Here is a 24858-nt window from a genome sequence, read left to right as displayed (position 1 = left end):
TGAAGGAAGTTCCATTATCATCCTCATACTATGGATGAAGTAACCAAGGCTAACAGAGACGTTGAGAACTTTCTCCAAGGTAAAACAGCTAGGTTGTAGTATAGACCATGTATGAGATGGAATTGTATCCCTCCAAAATTCATGTTAAAGCTCTGACCCCCTAAGACCTCAGAATGGGAGTGTTTGGAGATAGGGCCTTTTAACAAGTAATTAAGCTAACATGAAGCCACTTGGGGGAGGGGGTGCCTAATCTCATATGACTGTTGTCCTTATAAGAAGATGAAATGCGAACGTAGAGAGGTAGAAAGGGAAGACCATGTGAAGCTATAGAGAGAAGACGGCCATCTGTAATCCAAGAATTCAATGCCATAGACACCCTGTTCTTGGATTTGTAGTTTCCAGTACTGTGAGGAAACACATTTCTGTTTTTGAGCCACCCAGTCTGTGGTCCTTTGTTGTGGCAGACCGAGCAAACAAATGCAGACAGGATTCAGACCCAGACTGGCTGATGTAAGTGTCTGTGCTCTTTACCATGCAGAGCTTGGTTATGTCACCTCTTTTAATTTGAAGAGGAACAGAAGAGAAGTGCAAGCATGTGGCAGTGGAGACTCAAAAATGGGGCAATCACCTCTCTGATGGTTGTGGGAGGGGCGTGGAGAGGCTTATATATGAAGAGGTACTTGAGATGATCCTTGAAGGTGGGAAGGATTTGGACAAATTCCGACAGTAGGGAGAAGGCATTTCAAGTGGAACAAACAGATGGGACAAGAGTGCTATAGTCAGAAAGCATGGAGTAAATTTATCAAACCAGGAGCTGTCCCGGCCTGGATGGAGCCCTGGGTGTGATAAGTTAAGATGAAGAGGTTCTTAATCCTTTATTACTATTATTTTGGTCCCATATACTTCTTTGATGTTATGGCCAACTCTATGGATGTCTGCAGATTAATGTTTTAATTGCATAAAAAATACCAAAAAAAAGTTTAAATACAGTCCTCAAAATAAATATTAAAAAGTCAAGGTAAGTAATTAAAAAACACATGTGCATCTTTGTTAATGAATTTGATGAGTAGATCTATTGGAAGGTCTAAGAACCACCATAGTTTTGAAATAACGCACATGTGTGGTATTTTGAGATGTCTGCTCTACACGCAGCATAATAGGAAAGGGCTTATAATTTCTGCCGAGAGAAACATATGTGTTGCAATTACTTACTGTGCTTTGTCGCCTCATTCACAATCAAAATAAATGCTAAATTTCAGTTCGAGATTAGTAAAAATAAAGATCTACTTTTTTTTTCCCACCCAAATTGGTAGACCCCTGGCTTCGAGCAATAATTTTTTTATCTCTCTGGGTTCCTTCACTCCTTCTAGAACCTGATGCAAATTGTAGATCTTCCTGTGTCTCCCACTTCTGACAAATAATAGTAATAAAAAAGCCCATATACATGAAACCCAATTTTGCATGCAACTTGAGGAGATAAGTGGACTGCTAGCCTAGAAGCGTACCAGACTGGAAAGACAGGTTCAGACTATATTATGGAGAATCATGAATAATAATGAGACTTTCTACTGAAATTGATAGCTAATGATAGATAATTGGAAGGTTTTCAGCAGCAAAATAATGCAATTGGAGATGTGCTCTCAGAAGACTTATCATAAACTATTTCTTGAGAAGTCGCATAATCTCATCTTGATTGTCCCTTAATTTCGATTTTACAAATGTATGCATCATTTACTTTTAAATACCTGCATGATCCTGATAATGCATTTTTCATGTAATTTCTTAGTAATGCAGTCTTCTTGCTTACCAACTTTGTGGAGAATCAATAGTATAAGGAGCTCCAGCAGAGCCTGCCTCAAAAGCATCGGTGACCACCATATCTCAGGTGTTGTGTTCATGGTCATGGCTGAGTACTGAGCCATTGATCATCTGCCAAGTATTCAATCCAATTTATTTGTTAAAATGGCTGGAACAACTAGGCAAGTACCACTACAAATGCTTAACCACAGAGCTGGCTTAACCACTCATCCATCAATTGATTTTTTTAGCCCATATGACAGCTGAGAAACCCAAGAATAATCTCCCGACAGTCCATTCACTGGCACTCCACAGACGCAGCTACTCAGGTGAGAGAGTGCCCTTCCCTTTCTCCCTGGTGTCATATGCAACAGTTGTGCAGGATCCATCCCGCCACTCCTGGGGGAGGGAATGAGTCACAGTCTCTGAGGCTGAGCGAGGGTCTGTGAGAACCTTTCCAAACTCCGTGCCCTGGGGCTCAACCTTAGAGAGGACTAAGGGTCAAAGAATACAGTCCTGTGTAAATCAGCCAAATCCTTGACTTGTGCTTTGCAAAAGCCACGTGGGGATCCACAGCAACTCCCAGGAGAAGCCTCTGACTTCTGTTTACTTCCATCACTCCCGGAAGGTATTCTTCAATAATGTCCCCACAATCCTTTGCCAAACCTCTCTCAACTTCTAGGCTGGGCCCTGCTTCATCTTGAGCTTCTCTTTTGCATTTCCTCCACCTCTTTATTATGTAGATTGACTAAACCTTTCTAGCTGGGAGGAATTCTTCCTGTTTCAAAGGAAGGTGGAAGGAGGAGAGACAGAATCTGTGCTGGCAGGTGAAGGGCTGTCTTTGAAGGGTTGGATCATGAGGGGGCTATGGACAATCCACATTAACCATTTTTTTCAAAAGTTCTTTTTTTAAAAAAAAATTATTTATTTATTTTGAGATAGAAAGAGAGAGAGTGAGCAGGGAAGGGGCAGAGAGACAAGGAGAGAGGGAGAATCCCAAGCAGGCTCAGCACTGCCAGTGCGGACCCCAGTTGGGGGCTTGAACCCATGAATCATGAGAACATGACCTGAGCCGAAACCAAGAGTCAGATGCTTAACCAACTGAGCCACCCAGGTGCCCCCCCATCCCCATTAATCATTTTTGTCTTTGCCTCACAGGCAAAGTCTGAAGACTGTTCAAAGTAAAGGCAGCCTTGGAAACCATGAATTAACAGATGAAAAGAGAGATGGTTTCAGAGAGGTGAAGTCACTTCCCTCACCCTTTTGGTTAAAGTGACAGAAAAACTTAAACTGGCTTGAGTCAGAAAAGGGAATATGTTGACTTCTGTAACTGAAAAGCCCTGGAATAGTCTTCAGGAGCAGCTGGATCCAGGTGTAAACATGAATTTACCAAAATATGTTGTTTCGTCTTTTTGTTCTCTGTTGAACTTATTCCTGGGAACTACTTCCTAAGTGATAGCACCGTTGGTCTGCAACAGCTCCAAGTTACAACTCAATGAAAGAATGTGCTTCCGCCCTCATTGTTCCAGGAAACATTCCAGGAACAGTGGTTCAAAGTCGACCATGTGCCCATCCCTAAAGCAACCTCTCTGAATGTGATTGGCTGTGCCTAATTCTTGGTCTTGTCCATGGAACGAGGATGCACTGAGAATGTGTGTATTGGGCAGAGATAGACATTTGACCAAAGAAAACAAAATGCTATTAGTAAACAAAGGGTTGAAAGGATATTTGGCAGTAAAAAAAAATGGTCAAAGCCCTGCAGCCCAGTTGCTGGCAGAGGGTTGCTGTCTGAACAAGATGCTGCAGGTACCCTGTGGTATGGTTAATCACTGTTCTTCTATGATGGCTCCTGGCAAGATGGCTGAAGTACTGAGGACTTCAGTAGAATTGTCAGGACTAATGCTTCCAAATGCTGAACCTCTGTGTGACTCAGTTTGCAGCCTGGCTTCTTCTTTCTGGGTTAGTTGGGAACCTGGGCTCCTCTGTCCTCAAGTGTAAGACATTGCTAGACCATCTATCGGAGACCTATTTCCTGTCTTATTCTTTCCCGGATAGTCTCCCAGGTATTGGGTTTCGCTTTGCTATTTTCTTGGACCTGATGCTTGCTTTGTTTGGCACTCCAGGCTGTGGTTCCAAAAACAATGTCTCCGGTTGTGCTTGAGTTGGTTCTCCTTGCATTTCAGTATCTCCTTGGAATTGGACTAGTTTTGTGGTACCTTTATTTAAACTTAGGTTTGATTTGTCAAGATCTCATTGTGGTTGCCATTTATAGGCCCCTATCTGCCTACATAAAACTCTGTGCTCCTTGACCTTGATTCCTATACACCTTAAATGTTCAGTAGAATTCACCAGTGAACCCTTCTGAGCCTGGTGTTTTCTGTTCTGGAAGGTTATTAATTATTGATTCAATTTCTTTAATGGATATCTGCCTATTTAGATTGTCTATTCAAATCATATTTATTTTTTTAATTTATTTTGAGAGAGACAGAGACAGAGACAGTGTGCGTGGGGGAGGGGCAGAGAGAGAGGGAGATAGAGAATGACAGTGCGGAGCCCGATGTGAGCCTCAGACTCATGACCTGTGAGATTATGACCTGAGTTGAAGTCAGATGCTTAACCAACTGAGCCACCCAAGAGCCCCTCAAATCATACTTCTTAGTCAAAGAATCCCATACAATCCAAATCAGGTTAGAAAAACTCATGCTACAAGACAATTGCCTGCATTTGTGGAGTTCCTACTTTGTGCCCAACACGAGGCTCAGCACCATGGATACAGCAGTAAACTAGGAAGATCACAGTACCGGACCCAGGAATTTTAAAGTGTATTGAGGGGCGCCTGGGTGGCGCAGTCGGTTAAGCGTCCGACTTCAGCCAGGGCACGATCTCGCGGTCCATGAGTTCGAGCCCCGCGTCGGGCTCTGGGCTGATGGCTCAGAGCCTGGAGCCTGTTTCCGATTCTGTGTCTCCCTCTCTCTCTCTGCCTCTCCCCCGTTCATGCTCTGTCTCTCTCTGTCCCAAAAATAAATAAACGTTGAAAAAAAAAAATTAAAGTGTATTGAAAATATGTGTAAGAAAATATTTATATTTAACTAATTAATTATAGTTCTGACAGTATAATAGCACAACAGAAGAGCACAGAGTGCCAAGAGAGAAGATTGAAATTAGACCAAATTAAAGAAGGGCTTTAAGAAGAACTTCCAACCCGCTTGATGGGCCCCGTTGAGTCAGCCAGATTCACGCCAGAAATTCTGAGCACCTAGCACCATGGTTTCCCAAAGTACCTGGGAAATCTTCTCTGCTAGCACTTCCTCTCCCTTAATTACATTTGAATTTCCAGAATAAAGTAGTTGGTAAAACAACGTATGTCCAGACTTCTCTAATTCTGCTCTGTAACCTTGAGTTGGGGAGAAAGGGTGGTTCCTTTTCCAAACTTCTCAGTTTTGAACATCCCGTCCCTTTCTTTTGTCCCCTTAATTCTAATGGTGATAACTGTTTCCTGATGTTTCTAATATCTGGCTACCCCACAAACGTCTTTTTATCTTTGGTTCTTTCAACGATTGTACAATCTCTTCTTTGCATTAAATTCACTCTAGTTCAAATGCCCAACGTGGTTTCTGCTTTTCCAATCTGATCCTGACTGATAACAAACGTCAAATATATGTTTCAATCTCAACTGAACTTGATCTCTGTATGTGAAGCAGCTTTTGTGTAAAGATATTGTTTGGGGAGGGGGGGGATGAATTCTGGTTACAGCTCAGCCACTATTTCATAATTTGACCTTAAGCCAACCACTTTGCCTCTGTGGGTCTCTATTTGTTCATCCACAAAATGAGGAGTTGAACTTCATCACCTCTGCTTGAACTTCATCCACCTTAACATTCCATGGTTCTGTAGTTTAATCATTTTAGCTTCATCTCAGATTTCATGTGAGCAGTTCACTAGATCTTCCAATTCTCTCTTTAGTGTATATCTTTATATCTTCTAATAATTAGAAAATTCTTCACACTTACAGGTGTTGTTCTTCCTTCTGAGAGCAACCTCCCTAGCCTACATGTGGTTAAGTCATCTCTTGGCTAGACTGTTTTCTCAAGGAGAATTTAGCCATCCTAGACAAAATTGCTCCTTTCTCTCTAAGACAGCTTAAGGATTGAACATCTTGGTTCAATGAACTCCTAAACTCTTCTCCAACCCTCTGAGTTTTGTGCTAAACCATTTTCTCTCTTAGTATGAAGCTGCACGTCTCAGCAATTATTGCTGGCATGTCAGTATTCTGTCTACACACTCTTCTTGACATGGAGCAATAATAACAGTCATAAAAAGAGTAGACCAAATGTGTAACAGATGCCAAGTGCAAATTGAGGTGAATGATTGTGGATAAAGAACTGTCATCACCTACATCACAAACATATCCAGCTGGTATCTGAGACATAATTTACATGGAAATGTGGAATACACCCTCAACCTCTAGCACTAAAGTAAAATAAATATTGTATTATAATGTTGATGAAACTAATAATACACTCAGGATATCCCCACCAGTTTCAAACATGTATGCCTTTTAGAAGTTGGTTCACCTCTATGCCAAATTAGCCCAATTCTTATGCTTGGGAGCAATACCAAAATCTGGGACCAAAATGGCTGAGACAGTTAGTTCTGTGGTCCTCATCAATGGACAACGTCCTTCCATTGGGCAACATGTGACTTTCACTGGTGCCATAACAACAAAATTAGAGATTGAAGAGGATGGCAAAGAAAAGAAACAGAATTTAGTCTTAGATGACATTGGTATTTTTTTTTCTATTTCCAGGCACTCTGTAGTCATATTTTTTCTTCGATTAGTAACTCTAATTTCCAGGAAATAACAATGGAAGAATGTCAATTTTTCAGTCTCCAGTTTGGGTCTCTCAAAGTGTTTTGGTTGGGCTTTATCCATTGTCCTGAGAGGCAGTAGATGAGGAAATGCACATACCCACTGAGAAGGCTAATCTTTCTCATCTGTGGGTTGAGTACGAACATCACCAATAGTCTTTTAGGGGATTCTTTAAGAGCCACTTAACTCCTTTGACAGCTTACCATTAATTGGGAAAAGTGTCAAAAGGAAGAAGGACTTGAGTTTGGATGCCAAAAACTGAGAGCTCTTTTCCAGCTTTAGATCCATGAGGTAGGACAATGCTTTATGTTATAATATTTACTGTCATTTTGGAGCCAGAGATCTTGATTTCTTCTATTTAAATTCTCATCTTCCAATTATTTTCCTTTCAAACCTCTCAGGGACTCTTCTGTCTACCCAACAAGTCCTTCCATGAGATACTCTATTGTGAAAGAGTTTAGAGTTTATTGACCTCAAATACTATGAACAGCATTAATGGCATCGGTGTTCTTGGTCTTATTAAATGGTGTTTATATGAGTGTTTGGGGTCACTGGTGATCCACGGGGGGTCATAGCACCCTTCAGGAAGAAAGAGACACAGTGGTATTAAGCATTGGATCCCATTTGCAGGTCCAGACAATATTGTTCAGCAAATAAAGTTTTTCTTCTGTCTATTGGTCGTCTTTTTTTCTTTTCCCTTTAGGGATCTCTGATCTCTTTTCCTTTTCTCTCAGCCTGGTATCCTCATTTTCACTCTCCCTTTAAAAATCTCCTCTCAATAATGGATCTATTAAACTCATTTACACTGAGTTATGTAGGACAGATGGGACTTAATGTGTCCATTATCATAATCGGTTGGAATAAAAGATAAGAAAGCATGATAGGGCAAGTGCCCAGAGTAGTTCGCATTTAAAAGGAAATATACTCATGAGTGGAAGGAGTAAGTGTCTAATTAGAAAATGGAATACATCAGTGCATTGGTAGAAATGTTTTAAAACCCCAGAATCATTCTACCTCCATGACCATCTACTCATGGTTCATCTTGCCCAGTTCTGAAAATCTCCAACTGCAGACAGCAAAACTGACATCTCCAATTCCAGAAGTTTGGTATTTTGGATGTCCTTCACTCTGAATTGACATTGTGAGAATTTGTATCTCTCGGGGTGGAGATGATCCAATTTTACATGGGAAAGTCACTGGTATCATTGTATACGTCACTGATATGCTAAAAAAGCACATAATCAAACACATTTGATTTTTTCTTCCACCTCACCTTTATTTTATTTTTAATTTTCAAAAATGTTCAGTTATTTTTGAGAGAGAGACAGACAGAGTGCGAGCAGGGGAGGGAAAGAGAGACACAGAATTTGAAGCAGGCTCCAGGCTCTGAGCTGTAAGCACAGAGCCTCACGTGGGATTCGAACTCATGAACTGTGAGATCATGACCTGAGCTGAAGTCAGACGCTTAACTGACTGAGCCACCCAGGCGCCCCTGCCTTTAAAGTATATTGTATGGTGAATCGTTTATAATACCTCTTGATGAAAACTTTTCAGGTCCCTGGACTTTTTTAGTCATTCTTTTGTAATAGACATCCTTAAAATAACTTTAAGTCATGGGGACATTCTCTCCTAATAATCAGAATGCCTAGAAGACATTGATCAAAATTATGGAGCTGATTTAAAGTGAAATTATCTCTGTATTTGCAACTCTTGAGGAAAAGTAGGTTTCTCAAGCTCTCAAAGTGGTCCCATGAAACCCCCTTCCTTGGGCTTTAGGTAAAGAAGGTAATATCCCTTCCCTCACTCCCTTGGGAAATTAGAAACTTGGGATGGCAACAGTTCTTTTTTAAGGAAACAATTCCATCTCTTCACAACATGTCCAATTTTTCTAGCCTTGGCATTGCTGAAGAGTCAAGAGTATGCAACTAGTTCTCTACCATTTCTTTGAAAATTATGTATTTGAACATTTGTCCTGCACTCACTTTGATAAATGGAATTTATCTTAGAGATATTTTAGTTGAAATTGAGACAGGAATAGTTCCGCTCTAACACCTTCTTTTATCAGTTAACTGTTCTTTCTCTTAGTGGTTTCAGTTTGTAAGGTGGAGTTGGGTAGGGTCCCATGGATCAGAAATATTGAATACTTTCTATTCTGTAGCTGCAAGCACAGAATTGATATTTTATGTCCAAACAATGGCTACATGGATTAAGAAAGGCGGCCATTGATTAGACATCTGTTAGATATCATAGAGACTTGCATTTGCTACTAATTTAAAATTTTCCTTTCTGCATTTAAGTTCCATGGGACAGTTTGTAGTCTTTATAATCATGGATCATGTTTCTGTAAGTGTTGTTCTTAATCTCTGGAAAAGCAAATATAAGAACTCTTTTAGTTATGATTTTACAGCCATGTGAGTGAGTCATCTTGGATACAGATCCTCCAGTTCCAGTCAAGCCTTCAGATTATTGCAGCCCCGGCTAATATCTTGACTACGATGTCACAAGAGACTCAGAATCAGAACAATTCAACTAAACCTTCTTTTAAATTCCTGACTCATAGAATCTCTGTGATGATAAAGGGCAAAAGCCTCTAAGATATGAGGGCAATTTGTTATGCAGCAGTAGATAACTAATACACCTCTGCAAACAATATTTTTTGCATGTCTCTGAAATGGAGACTCATTGAAGTTGAACTGAGCTGAAGAATCATGCAGAGTCTAGTGATGGTTTGATCACATTAGGAGAAGAATTTGTTGGCATAGGAATAGAGTCTGGAAAAGCCACAAACAGCAGTAAAAAGTATTGGAGAATTTTCCAGTGAAGGTCACTGAAATTACTGAAGGAGGCTACTGGTAACAGGAGGTTTTTTGGGGTTGATAGAAAAGAAGAAAATAGAACATATTTTCATAAGGGCATTTTCATTTACCAAAAATGGAATCTTAGGGGCATTCACATACTAGATTTGGCAGTGAATGTATTCAAAATAGAAAAGCTTAATTCAAACCCAGTTTGAATGTTCTAGCAGATTTGAGGAATCCCTATACTTGCTCTAAGAAGATTATACTTCTCTAGTGCCCCAGGGTCTTGCACGATCCCTTGCACTTCCCTTATACCCTGCTTACATCTAAGTGGTAATGAAGGACCTAAATAGGGTCTTTATTAATCTTTCCTTGAGCTTCTTAATTTGAGAATATCATCTCTTTCTTGCCGGTAGAGTCCTTAGAGATTTTCTTAAAACCCACAATATTGTCTCTTTGTCTACAGGCAAGCATCAGGCCTTATCAAAGGCAGGATCACATTACTTTTATTTGAGTGTCAAGCCCACAGTATGGAGTTAATACAAGTTTAATAAATGTGTAAACAAACTCAGAGGAGGTAGAATCAAAACACATAATAAGAAGGAAGGGAGGGAGAGAAAGCATGTTCATCACAGAAGCGTATTCTATATGAATCTAAGAAGTAATACACCCCATCTCCAATATTATGGAACTTGGGAATAATATAGAAAGCTGCATATCTTTCAATTCTTTTCAGATAAAACTTGGCCTATAAGGTAAGCTTTGGGTTTAAGAGCCGTGCTTGGAAATCAGGCAGATATCTCTGAGTCCTTTTCTCTTTCCAGTTTTATAAACTTGAGAAAGGCATTTAAACTTTGGACCCTCACTTCCCTCATCTACAAAATGGGGATAACAATACCTACATCTAAGTGTGTTATAAGGGTTTGATGAGGTTATGTTTGTAAATCATTTAGTGTAGGGTCAGACACTTGGGAGAGTGTAATAAATGAAAATGCTGGGCATTTGTGGGTTTTTGTCAAGGCCTTATGATTTCCCCAAAGACATAGTAAGTTGAAAATTAACTCAACATAAAAGCTTAAGCCAATGTATGCAGTGGATAATCTTTCCTCCTTTATCCCACATTATAAATATTGTACTCAAAACACGTAAGTCATGCCTGAGTCCCATACACTTGTCCTGATTACTCAATCAATTATTATGCATTGGGCATTTCTATCCTGTCCCCTTTCCTGTGTCAGCTACGCTTCTACCTTAGGGCCTTTGCACTTCCTGTTTTCTCTGCCTCAAAAGCTCTTCTCTCAGATATTGACATGTGTCCATGATTCGCTTTGCTCAGATTAATACACAGACATAACCTGTTCCCACAGGTCTTCCCCTTACCTGGCATTACTTTTTAAAATAACCCTTATTACTATCTGGTATGTAGGCATACTTACTTCTTGGGGTATTATCTGTCTCTCTAATCCCAATGTTAGACCGAGGAGAGCAGATATTTGCTGTGTTCTCTACTGAGGCTCAGTTTATAGAACAGTGCCTAGTACCTAATGGGTACACAATAAATACTTGAAGAATGAATGACTGAATAAAATTCTAAGAGTTATAAAGATAGCAGTGTATGACATGACACCCGAAATGATAGCTTACAGACTATCTCCCTGCATTTGTCAACTTGTTTCTTCCCACCTGGAATATCCTCACTCCAAATTATTACGTCCATATTTTAAAACTCCATATGTTTAAAGTTAATCTTCCACTCCCAGCCCCAACTCTCAACTTTTCCCAGAAAGCCTTGTCTATTCCATGCAATTTATATCTCTGACATTCCTTAGGACAGATCTCCATCTTGATCAATGAGAAATAATTAAACAAGAGAAACTTTGTGGCTGATTACCTATATTTAGGAAGGATACTCTGTATTTTGGTGGAAGCAATGTCTACTAAATGTCTTCAACCCAATAGTTTTGTGAATAATTTTGTGAATAGTTTTGCAAAGAGCAATTATCTGTAAACTCACCTGGTGTTTGCAACTTTGTCTTCCTCTGAGACCCTCCTGTGCTGGCCCCATAGGTGACGGGAGACATATAAACTGGCCGACTCAATTTCCAATACATTCACTTTCTAGTTAGATAAGAGAAAGAGTATACGTGCTGTCAAAATTCTATTCCAGACCAAGGAGACCTAGAGTATTATTCAGTCATCATGCAAAGAGAGGTGATGGGAACATGAGGCATTTCCCAAGAGCCATAATTAATGAGTTAATACATCTTTGACACCAGTCAAAATGCACGAATCTGCAACAGAAAGATATGCTCAAGGCACATCCCAATTTTTATAGTGGGTGGTTCATTTCCACTAGGGCTGCTTAATGTTCTGACATTCGCTGGATGAAGACACTGGTATTTCTTCTGTTGACAATATTTCTACCTCTTCTTTCTTTTTCATTCCTGCCCTTGTCAAAACCTCTTTGGGTCAATGCTCAACACTCCTTTACTCAACGTGAGAAAAAGCAACAGAGGAGGGAGAGGGAAAGTTTTGTTTAATACATGCTCCAGAATGTTTAGTAAACTTTTGAGGATGTGACGGTGATCTGGCTGCTACATCTGTGACCCCTTGATTGTCAGGGTTGATTCGGCTGATCTGGCTGGCTAGGCAGCTGTCCATTTCCTCTCTCACTGTTCCATGTGCGTCTCTCCCAAAGCTGCGTGCTCAGTAGAAGAAAATGACCTTCCCTGATACAGGAGGACTGTTCTTTGGTCAAGGGTATATGAGTAGCTGACTAGCTGCACTCCCCTACTAGAACATCCAAACAGGCTCTCAAGGCCCATTTTTAGGAGAATATAGGGTAGTCAAACTTCCAAGACTCCGAACACATTCAAATAAGGCATTGCAAGTGGTAGTCTGCTTTTTGAAGAAGAAGAAGAAGAGGAAGAAGAGGAGAAAGAGGAAGAGGAAGAGGAAGAGGAAGAGGAAGAGGAAGAGGAAGGAGGAGGAGCTGAAGAAAACTTTTGAGTAAAAAGTACAGGTTTCCCCTGCTATCTGAAAGTACAATGTCCCTACGAACCCTTTCACTAACTGAAATGGTGTAAAGCTAAGAAGCAATTACCATTAATTTATATGGAAATCTTTTGAGCGTTCCCAGACCCCAAAAATAACCTCTCCTAGGCTTTTCTGATACCCTAGGACACATCTTGCTAACGGATGCACAAAATAAATTAAGATAAAGCACAGATGCTCACAAACGCATTCAAAGCTCTGGCAGCTCGATGCTGAGTGCTGAGTGTGGTTTCCCGGAAGGAATGGGTGGGGCTGCTCTCTGCTTGCGGTGCATTGCTGTCTTTGTAACGGTGCACTGCCAAACAAAAGCTAAATGCTATTTTTGCTTCTGCCCTTTTTTCAAAAAAGCAAAAATCCTCTTGGGATTTCTTTCCGTTAGCGAAAGCCGGTACTGATGTGATCTTTCATAAAAGTGAAATGGCGTTAACATGAACTTTCAAAAAGCAGGGGGTACCTGTGGAGTGAAATGTCTTCTAATTGTACTGTATACTTGCCACGCAGTGAATGTTAATTTCTGGGCAGTGGTGCTTTGCATAAAGGCGGGATATGAGCTCTTACTGGTTGAAAACCCAGAAAAGTTACCAACCCGGGCGCTATGTCTTTGGAAATCCATTCCCTCTAGAACTTTTTTCCAGAATCCCTGAACAGGCAGCTTTCTGCTTTTTCAAAGACCTAACCAAAGGATTTTGATCATGAAGAGAGAGGGCAGGTTGTTCCTTTCACTGAAATTACAACTTCTTTTTCAAGCTCCCAAATCGGGCATTGCTGTGTGCATTGCCAGGTTTTGGTTATGTAAGGGGATGTTAAAATGGAAGCTTTGGTAGAGACCCGTAGGCACTAAATATCAGATATTGAAGTGAGTTGTAACACATCAGATTGTAGAATTTAAAGAAGAGAATCAAAAGTCAATTGCTCCCCTAACCTCATCAGGACTATAAAAGGGTCTAGATAGGTAGAGATAAAGGGAAGATTTGTGACAAGATGTCTTTGAAGGGAGATGTGCTGACACCCACCGCCCCTTCCCCAAGAGAAGGGGCAGGGGAGGCTCCCTCTTTAGAGAGTGGCTGTAACGAAACGACTCTGAGAGCACATCTTATATCCTCTGAACTCAAGAGCACACAGTGGTTCTTAGATATGGAATTTTGGCTTATTATTATTATTTATTTTTTTTTTCAACGTTTATTTATTTTTGGGACAGAGAGAGACAGAGCATGAACGGGGGAGGGGCAGAGAGAGGGAGACACAGAATCGGAAACAGGCTCCAGGCTCCGAGCCATCAGCCCAGAGCCCGACGCGGGGCTCGAACTCACGGACCGCGAGATCGTGACCTGGCTGAAGTCGGACGCTTAACCGACTGCGCCACCCAGGCGCCCCTGGCTTATTATTAAAAAAATAGTCTTAGGGTGCCTGGGTGTCTCAGCTGGTTAAGTGTCTCACTCTTGATTTTGGCTCAGGTCATGATCTCCCAGTTGGTGGGTTCGAGACCCGTGTCGGGTTCTGCGTTGACATCGTGGAGCCTGCTTGGGATTCTCTGTCTCCCTCTCTATCTCTGTGTCTGTCTCTGTCTCTCTCTCTCAAAAATAACTAAGTAAACTCAAAAAATAATCTTTCCATTTCATCTCCATGGCTGGAGTATACCTCACCTGGCCCTGCGATTTGTCACTCTACCATGTGATTTGATTTGTAATGGGACATTAACAGATGTGATTTGAGCAGGGTGTGGAATATGCTTGCATGGTTGGGCATGCGCTCCTAGCACCTCTGCTTTTGTCTTGATAGGAGCAACATGCCTGGCTAGCCCCCTGGTCCACAAAGAGTGAAAGACATGGGGAACAGATCTTCTGCTCCAACCAATCTACAGGTACAAGAACAAATTTTGTACCCCCCAAATCGGGGGTAGTTCACTATGCTGCATCATCGGGGTTATTGCTGGCTAATATTTTTGACTAACTGTTTGATGGTAGAGAGAAGGGGAGCTGCCACCTGCGATGTCGGAATTAACCCCCATGCTAAGCTTATCTGAAGACATGTCCCAGTGTTTCTGTGGATCGAATGTGTGCTACGTGCCGGAAGGAGACTTAGCATGGGGATGGTGTCAAGCAAGGCTGATGGATTTTGGCTGGTAAAGAAATAATGATCGCTTATTCGATTCAAACTCTTTGCTACCCACATCGCAAAAGCAGGAGTAGCAAATGCGCTAGTTTTCTGTGTCCCTGGTTCTGTCGGACGACACCAGAGCAAAAGGGGCTGGATGATTACATGAACGATAAAGCATTCTTGGTGCTGACAAGCCCGTGCCCTGCTGTAGCTAAGCCGTTTTATGGCCTGTGGCTGTACCCTAAGTGGGAGTGAGACAGAACGCCTCATACCTTGTCGGAATCCAGGAGGCAATGAGGAATTGTCTGGTGACAGCCTCCCGGGAAGATCGGGAGGCAAGTGGAAGATGGTTCTTGCAGCAGCAGCTTCCACACCACGTATTATCATTAGTCTTTCAGCTTAAAAAAAGTGTTTGAATGGACGGATCCCAGAAGTATTTTCAGATTCCAAAATTGCAAGCAAATTTTTGAGTGCCAAAACGAGATCTGCTGTAATAATAAAAAATGAACTAGCTGCTTTTATAATTATAGAGATGATCAGAGATCTTTTTAAAGGCATAGCCATGGATAGACGTAATCACGGTGCAAAAAAAAAAAAAAAATTTCCTCTGCTTGTCCAATGTATGTATTTTTCTCACAAAAAGACTTGCTTATAGGCTCCTGTGAATACAAGTTCTTCTAGATAAAAGTTCAAAAATAATAGCGAATTTTTGCAGAGACTCCATGGTTGAGTTGGACTTTATGAAAAAAAAAAATAGGGGAGATAATGCAAATACAAATTTCAGTAAATATTTGCATAAAAGTGCGAACAGAGTTGAAGCAAAGCATAGACAATTCTATGGGAGATGTGGGTGTCCTATCCATATTTTGCAAAATGTTACTCAGACAGCATCTGATATCTTTGCTATTGACATCAAAGTTAGGAAATTTTTCTTGTATTTCAGGCATTTATATTGTGTGAATTGAGCAATTAAAGGATTTTTGTGATCCTGTTGGTATTTAGTATTCTTCAAATACTCTCATGTTCAAAAAACCTATTGGTTTCTCTTTAACAAATGTAATTGTGAGAATCTCCAGTTTTATTTGAAGCTCCGAAAGCAGATTTTAATTCTGCAGGATAGGTCCTCCAAATTCTTGTTGACTTTTTAAGTAATCTATTGAATGAGGTCGACTTATTTTTTTCTTACAGTCTCCAATATCTCTTTAGCAATAGGATTATGCAAATTGAAAGAAAAGCAAATAGTATTATTGAAGACTCCATGGCTTACAGAAACTCATTGAATGTGTTAAAGAAAGAAATGACAGAAAAATTTATCTCTTTAAGTGTCAAGGCTGTTCTTAAAAAGACAAACTTACTTATGCGCAGGAAAAGAAATTCTGACTTGAAATGGATAATTATCACAGCCATGACTTGCCATGACTATCTTTTGAAATGGGTTTTATCCCCTGAAGAATTCAATGATGTTATATGGATGTTACTAAATACTCTTACAGCATGTGTAGTGTTGAAGAAGAAGGGATTAAAAATTGATGACCGTGCTCTTTTTTTGTTTTTGTTTTTGGTCACTGGACACTTAAAATATTGCTGAAAAGATTCAATGTAATTGTGAAGAATTGAAAAGCAAGTTATGCCAGGAAAGATGGCATTATATGTTGCAGGAAATCACATTTGAGGAGCATTTCTTAGAGTTGTTACCTTTCTATAAGCGCATGGTTAGTATCCTGGCCCATAGTGTTAATGTTGAGCATGGCTTCTCGCTAATGAATGTTCAGTGGACAAAAGAACAAAGCAAATTGGACGTGACCACCATAGAAGCTAGATCACAGGGACAGAGCCAAAAGCGGCAAGAAATTTTATCAGCAGATTCTGCTGAACAGGTAACTGCTCAGGCAAGCCAAATCATCAGAGAAATACAATTCAAGGAAAAAAGTATGCAATTTAGATCCCCGTCAGCTTTATCAGATAAGTGACAAGTAATTTTTAAGTGTAATATATACCAGGCAATACATCTTTTAATCACAATCTACAATGCATGGGCAGCTCAAAATAATTAAAATGTACTTGGGCATTACATGCTTTTATTTGCTTAATCTGACAACTGTAAGGAGGGGTCAGATGGAGGGTGACTCAGGGCTCTCCTAAGCTATCTAACTTACTTAGGAGCCAATCTCTGGCGTAAGCAGAACATCAGATGAAGAGGTAACCCCTAGAAACTAGAGGTAGCCTAGTCCCACAGCAGGAGGAATCCCATCATTAAAGATGGCCTTACAGCCCCGCCTCACAGCCTAACTCTGGAAAAAGCCAAGTAGACTGTCAATGCACTTGTTGTCAACATTTCTCAACACCTTGCAGGCTTTTCTTAAAGTCACAATTTACATAAAAGTCATTTCTGGCTCTTGCTGACTGAAGACAAAGTTAGCATTGAACTCTGGAAGATGCTTCCCTCAAAGGAGTTGGCTTTGAGCACCAAGGAGGAGTGTGTAATCCCTCCGCCCAAGGCTCGCCCATCCCCGGGGGCAGTGGAGGACTCTGGGTTGCATTTTTAGTGTTTCTTAAGTAGCAGCCGTACTGCCATTAACATATTTCCTAGTTAGAAGGTAAACTTCATTCATGGAAATGTTCTGTAGGGTTTCCTTTTTTTCTAAAATGCTTCTCCTACTGGTCTCTCAAAAAAATTACATTTTCTGTTCCTGTTTTAATTGTACACCAAGAAGCCTGTTTCTGTGTCCTGGCCTGAGCATGGGGTTTAGCCAAATCCTGAAAACATTCTTTTGCCTGCATGTTACCATTAGGAAAGGTGATAAGGAACAGCAAGAATGGCAGCAGGTGGGAGTCACAGCAGAAGTAGGACAGCACTTCCTGTATCAGAGATTCTTCAACAAGGGAAGATGCCTGGTGGCACTAACCAGGCGCCTAGAAGGTGCCTTGGAGGCAACTCACCAACCTGAGTTGAACCTTAAGGAGTGGAAGTGAAATTCATGACACACTGGTATAAGGAAGAAAAGAAAGAAGAAAGAAAGAAAGAAAGAAAGAAAGAAAGAAAGAAAGAAAGAAAAAAAGAAAGAAAGAAAGAAAGAAAGAAAGAAAGAAAGAAAGGAAGAAGGAGAAAAAGAGAGGAAGTCAGGAAGGCAGGGAGGCAGGAAGGAAGGAAGGAAGAGAGAGGGGGAGAGTAAGAAAAGAAAGAAGGAAAGAAAGAGAGAAAGAAAGAATGAAAGAAAAGAAGGAAGGAAGGAAAGGAGAGGAAAGGAAAGGAGAGGAGAGGAGAGGGGAGGGGAGGGGAGGGGAAGGGAAGGGAAGGGAGGGAGAGAGAGAGAAAGAAAGGCAGACAGGCAGGCAGTCTTTGGTGGAAAAAGCAGTGGATTGATGCTCTTACAAATTTTTATTATGACTGGTCTGAGTTCCAGTGTTTGCCAGAAAAATATCAGCCCCTTCAAATGTGTTTCTTCTTTTGAAAAAGAGGCGTAAGGAAGGGATGCCCTTTTCACAAAATTGTGTGAGGATTAAACGCACAAGGCCCTCAGTAAATGTTATGTGTCTTTCCTTCGATTTACTCATGTCTGTATAAAGTCATTCAATCTACAAACACTTATGGAACACCTACTTTACACCAGCCAATGAAAAACAAAACTGCAAGCTTCAAAACAAAATATGTGTGTTTATTTGGGGTCTTTGAGATTGCAATCTGTTAGATACACTTTCGAGCTAAATGGAAAGCGAGCTCCCAAGAGACAAAGGAGGTTAGAGTTTTTGCAGAGGAACACAGAATTTACATAAGTTGTTTTGAACAAAATGTGATTGGTGCTGGTGTAGCTCCAGTTACACTAAACTCTAGGCGATTGGTTGCTAGGCCTGGCTTTGGATGGAAAGCCTGCTTATGTCCATTTCAACATATAGCCCATGTCCTGGCTTTTGGCAGAGGTCAGCAAAAATGCCAAGAATTTGAGACAGTTGATGTGCATGAGCCCCACTTCTTTAATGCCCTCCCAGCTCCATTTAAATAACCCTCTTAGCAATGCTTACCCCATTTTATTTACTCCTTTATCATATGTGATGGCACTCTTATAGGTACTAGACATACAATGAGGACCAAACTCTACCCCCTCCAAGCAGTAACCCCCAAACCCATGATTGTCACTTTCTATGGCATTTACACTGGCAAATGAGACAGGCGTGAATTAGACCTTAGACTTCAGAATATAACTGGGATGCTGGACGTGAAGGGAGGTTATGATGCTGTTAGAATATTAGAGGCCTCAGGTAAGCTTTCCCTGAGAAAGTTAAGACTGAGTGCAGATTCACAGGATAAGTAGGAGATAGCTATGCTAACAGGACTAGTGTGTGCAATGTTGGGAGGGAGCCGGGGGGCACCCCAGGAAGGGAAAAAGGCCAGCAAGGATGAAGCAAATTGGAAAGCGTAAAGTGCGGCAGGTGAGCAAATGGGTTGTTCTTATCCGCAAAGCTGAAGTAGCTGATATCGGAACGCTCTGATCAGCCCTCAAATTGAATGCGTACAGCTTCATGCTCCACTACACTGACCCTTTGTGGACTGACTCAGTGCACAGCAATGGATTAGATTTTCTTTAATGGTCACTCAATTCAATTATTCATTGACCAAAGTAACCAGATCATAAACAATTATTTCAGTCTTCTTAATAACACATTAGCTTGATTACAGCAATAATTGCGAAAGATGACCCAGTTAATTTGTTTAGGGGAAAATGGGTTTTCTCATATATGTAGGACTTAATGTAACCTAATACGGTTTGGTTAGAACCTAGTTGGAAATGGAAAGATGTGTTCATGACAAGCTAGTTTAGGTTTTAAAATTATGTCTTTGTTTATGATCTTGCAGTACTGATCTCATATTGACCTGACATGACCTGATATATTATGCATGGCTTTCAGGGTCCAAGGATATGTCCATATATCTGTCAGAGAACCTTCAGCCGAAGTACTAACCCTGAGTGTTTAACAGAGCAAGATGCTATGTTACAGTGTGAGAAGGCTACGATCGTTTCCAAACTGTGAATCTTCAGCGATAGTTGGATAGATCCAGCCTGAGATTTGGAATCACCCAAACTGGGGTTTTGAATCTAACCTTGGCCGTGAGCTGTGTGACTTTGGACAGATGACTTAAGCTGTATGGCGCCTTAGGTTCCTCATCTGTACAATGGGGATATAATTCCTATTTCTCAAGATTAGATGAGACCAAATACGCAAGAGCAGATATCTAGTAAGTATTTACTGCTCTATCTCCTTCTTTTGTAAGATGAGCCAAGGATCCTGAACATGCATGGTGAGGAAGGAGACGACCCGAAATAAGAGTTCTCCGGGGGAGAGAATGTCAAGTCAGGGACTCAAGGAGAGAGGACAAACTCTGGGCTCAAAGGACTACGTCACCCAGCGATGGGGACATCCATAGCGATTGCTATTACACCCATTGGACCTGTCTGCAAAGGGGCTGGCATGCCTGAGAATCAAGGAATAAATCAAGAATATGTGTGGCTGAAAAGACCCAATATGCAAACAGCTGTCCTTTGCTCTGGACAAAAAGCAGGGCTCTGAGTGTTGCTGTTTCTTCAGCCCCAAAGACACCAGACTCAGAAGGCCCGAGGAGCACTGATTTGCCAGAAATGGTGTGAAGTTATTCTTGTGCTCAAGAAGTCTACCCAGGGGAACTGGCTGTCCCTACTGCCATCGGCTGAGAAAGAAACAGAACTCACATTCTGAGGAGACCAGTGTCAGTTTTCCAAGATCCTACAGACTCCTCGGGCCGCCGGAGAATTCTGTCGGCGCTCGCTCGGAGCTGGCTGCAATCTCTTGTTAAAATCATGATCCCATTAGCCGTGGAACTATTAATCTTCTTATAGACTGTTAGACAGAAAACCACAGGCAGTGAAATAACAGCTGGTTGGGGGTGACGAAACTTTCAAAGGGCACAGTTGAGAGGCCCGGAGCGAAACCACACACCAAAGCCCAGCCTTCAGGCAACAAACCCGATTACTATCCCCCATAGGCTGGCTGAAACTCGTCCAGAACTGGGAAGATCCACAAGGTGGGTGTGAGAAGCCTGAAATGCCCTGTTACTCATGCCACTCACTGCTCAAGCCCTGGAGGAGTCAGCCAAAAACTAAAATCTCTGAGTTCACAAAAATTCTGACCAGCTTACCACACATCTCTCTCCCTTCACTTCCCACACTTATCCTTGTCAGTAACAGCACGGGCACTGGCGAATTGCCTGGCGAAAGGTCTGGGTGCAGGTTGCAGAATTTCTTTTCTATTAGGACTCATATTTGCTCTCAGGGCAATTTTCTCTGTACCTATCCTGGGCTTTAGCTCTATGCTGGGATAAACAGTTACATTATTTAAGCAGAATTTAGTCTTGTGAGTCCCGGCACTTAAACTGAGGATAACAGTAGCCAATCGGGTCAGCCACAGGGGGATTATAGCTTGAAGGACGGGACCTCTGCCAAATTTCTGAGCTCCCAATGGCTCCCAGTAGTCTCTAGGCCTGGATATGTAAGTTGGATTTGATACAGATGTAAAGTTACTCAGCCTTCTTCCACGAGCCAGGCAGAATATCAACGAGAAAAAGGAAATTCCAATATTCAGCTGCAAACTGTCACACCACGGGGCCGCAGAGTATAGGGGCAAGAGTATTCCTGGAGAAACAGCCAGTAGAGCCTAGCATCTCTGGTGCCCGACAGCATTTTCCTAGGTGCCTGTGAGAGGTATATCATGGTAACGACTCAAGGGTTACCTTATCTATTTTCCAGGGCTTTCCTTTCTCAGATATTTTCCTTTTATGATTTGCCAAAAGAAATCTCCTGCGTGAGGATGTGGAACAAGCCTCCTACATTGCCGATAGGGCATGCACTTTGCAAAAAAAAAGTCTGGTAGTTCCTCAAAAAGTTAAACACAGAGTTATCATATGACCCGGCAATTTCACTCCTAGGTCTATACTCAGGGGAATTGAAAGCATGCCTACAAAAAATGTGTATATGAGTGTCCCTAACAACATGACTCATAATAACAACCCGAGTGTCCATCAACGGATAAATGGGTAAAGGAAATGTGCTATATCCATAAAATGGAATATTGTTCAGCCACGAAGAGGGATGAAGTACTGACACATGCTGTGACATGGGTGAAATGTGAAAACATGTTAAAGGATAGAAACTAGACACGAAAGGCTACATACTGTATGACTCTATTTAAATGAAATGTTTAGGTGAAGCAAATACATAGAGGGCAGAAAGTAGATTCGTGGTTGCCTAGAATTGGGGTAAGTGGTGTGGGGAGTGACTGCTAATGGATATAGGGTTTCTTTTTGGGTGAGAAAACTGATCTGGAATTGGTGGTGATGACTGCACGTACTAGAACCCACCAGATTGCATGCTTTAGGATGGTGAATTTTATAGTATGTGAATACTATCTCAATTAAAAAAAAGAAATCTTTGCCAAAATGAAATGACACTCTAGTAGGAATTTATAGCTAAGGGACAGATTCTGGATTTGTACTTGGAGATTCACATGCTTATTTTGACTGTGATGGACATATTTTGAGCATTTTATGATGTCTATAAGAAGTACTGTTTATAAAAGGGTAAAATCATGACTCTCATACAAATGTAAAATAAACCCACATCAGAGGCTTTATTTAATTCATGAATTAATGAAGGAATGAGTAACATTAACAACAGGTTCAAAGGAGAATTCGAAGAATGAAAAATATATGGGCATAAGGGATAATGGAATGAAACTTCAAATAATTATACAACTGGTCTACCCACAAGGCAATAATCAATTGTGTTCCACAGGACGTAATTCATTTCCATTTGTATAGAGAAGAATCATTTGCATTCCTGTCGATTTTCTCCAACTTACAAAAATTGTAAAATAGCTCAAATCAATAAAAGGCAGAGGAAAAACCCCAGAAGAATGCGCTAGAGAGGAGACCCAGTAATCAAAACTGTTTGTCCATTTCCAAGGTCATCATTTTTCTTGCCTAAGATATTGTAGGTGCTTTGTTGGTTGAGTGGTGGAATGAATGAATACTATTGTTTTCATTATGAGTATAGTAGATGACATAATAAATGACAGCCATGTCAATCACCATCTATTTGATAAACATATATTTAATAGTTATATGTAGTTGGGGAAGCTGGGTGGGAGGCACAAATTATATTGAATATGAAAGTGATTAGCCTCTTAATGAGAAACACTGGCAGTGTAAGAGAGAGTTCCAGAGGAAGGAGGGATCTCTGTGGGTTGGAGCAATCTTTGGAAGGAGGTGATACTTGGAGCTTAACCTTCAACACGACAAATATTTGATAATCCATCACTAAAGGCAATAGACTAACCTACATGCTTGGATTCAGGAGACACCCAACCCGGGCTGAATCCCAACTTTGCTATTTGTGTAATCTTGGACAAGTTACATAACCTTCCTGCACCGGGGTTTTCTCATTTTCAAAACAAGGCTGATAAATGGAACCTATCTCATGGATTTCTTGTGAGGATTAAGTGAGATAGGAAATGCAAAGTGTTACAAATGGCACCTTGCACACAATAAACCCTCAGTAAGTGATAGATATGTCCACCAAACTTTCCTGAGGTCCATTCCTTGCCCTGTAATAGTTCAAAGTTCAGGGATGATAGCCGTGCATAGGGAAAGGCACTGATTTCTTAATATGTCTATAAAGTGGAGGCCCACCTGACACTTTTATATACAGCATCTCCTCTAATTCTTACAATTAACTTGTGAGTTAAATAGCATCAGACCCTTCTTAGAGGTTAGGAAAAGCAAGCCCACTTTGGGGTGAGAATCAAGGTTTGGCATATATACGTGCCGTCCTTAGAGCAGGCGTATACGTGCATGGTGCTCAGAGAAGGCAGAAGAGAAATCTTTCCCTCTCAGGAGAAATACCATGGCAGGGGGACAGCCTTCTGTGTTAGGAAATGGCTGAACAGAGGCACAAAAGCAAATGGAAAATAGGAAATGGGTTCTAGAGACAATGACAAAGGATACACATGACAAGGACAAGTGGAAAGACTAAAAATACCTTTACATTTGGATGCAAATGTACAAAAAGGGTGGAAGCCTGAGAATGGCACCATCAGGAGGAGCCAGTAGAAAACCTTTAACTCCTTTCCTCCTGGCCATTATCCCTGGGCCAACCTTGTCAAGCATTTCATGGTAGCATAAGGGTCCTTTTGTTCAAACATGACCCCAAACAGATCAATTAAAAATGGGCCCGTGATTGAGGCTGAAGCTGGGTGCAGACCTGCAAATTGTGAATGTCTTTGCATACAGAGGTTTGTATAATATTTGCTAAGGGTTATTTGAATCTGATAAGCTCCTTTGTTGCTTATGAACAAACCATGCATGCCGAGAGTAACAATCTAGTTATCCAAACTGCTGGTATCCAAGATACTGTCTCTCAAGATTAATGTGTTTGCGTTATGAGTTTGCCTCTGAGTGAGAGACAGTGGTCCTAAATAAATTGCATTGAATCGCTGTAACAAACAATAAAAATAAATCAACTTCTTGTGTCAATTCTAGACTGGGGTGATTTCCACTGTGGATAGAGCAAGGCCAGTCTTGGGCGCTAGAATTAAAACAAAGTAATTTTGTGGATCATGAAGAACCATGACAATCCTTCTTGGCTAACGAACTTCCTTGTTGTCCTTCTGGAAGCACAGTCACCCACAATTGTCCTTTTTTATTATTCTTTCCTGCAGATGTTTATTTCACCCAGTGGCTTTCGACCCTGCCCAGACGTGTTCACCTAGTCCTGGGGGTGTCCCGCCCGAGGCAGAGATGTTTCAAACATTGGGGTTGGCTCTAATTTAGTGATTAAAAAGTGACCCTGGAGCCACATTGCTCGAGTTCAAATGCCAACTTCTAGATTTACTGTGCACCCTGGCCAGGGGCTTAACCATCTTGTGCTTCTGTTTCTTTATTTGTAAATGAGGATGATATTACAAAGATACTATTTTATTTTATTTTTTATTTATTTAAAAAAATTTTTTTAATGTTTATTTTTGACAGGAAGAGAGACAGAGCATGAGCGGGGGAGGGGCAGAGAGAGAGGGAGACACAGAAGTAGGCTCCAGGCTCTGAGCTGTCAGCCCAGAAGCTAATGCGGGGCTCGAACTCAGAAAACTGCGAGATCATGACCTGAGCCGAAGTTGGACGCTCAACCGACTGAGCCGCCCGGGCACCCCTATTTTATTTTA

The 24858-nt window shown here is 41.2% G+C and overlaps 1 long non-coding RNA gene across 1 annotated transcript in view; it reads left to right on the top strand.

The window, feature by feature from the left end:
- The window catches only part of LOC123592788, a 29031-nt gene extending 4868 nt beyond the window's left edge, over positions 1–24163 (top strand). Inside the window, exon 2 of the long non-coding RNA XR_006709929.1 lies at positions 19886–24163. This is a non-coding gene — a long non-coding RNA (uncharacterized LOC123592788). The remainder of the gene's footprint in view (positions 1–19885) is intronic.
- The last annotated feature ends 695 nt before the right edge of the window (positions 24164–24858 follow it).

This window comes from Leopardus geoffroyi, chromosome D4, assembly GCF_018350155.1.
Source record: "Leopardus geoffroyi isolate Oge1 chromosome D4, O.geoffroyi_Oge1_pat1.0, whole genome shotgun sequence".
In the NCBI taxonomy this organism is placed as follows: Eukaryota; Metazoa; Chordata; class Mammalia; order Carnivora; family Felidae; genus Leopardus; species Leopardus geoffroyi.
This window is presented reverse-complemented; position numbering and strand designations above follow the sequence as displayed.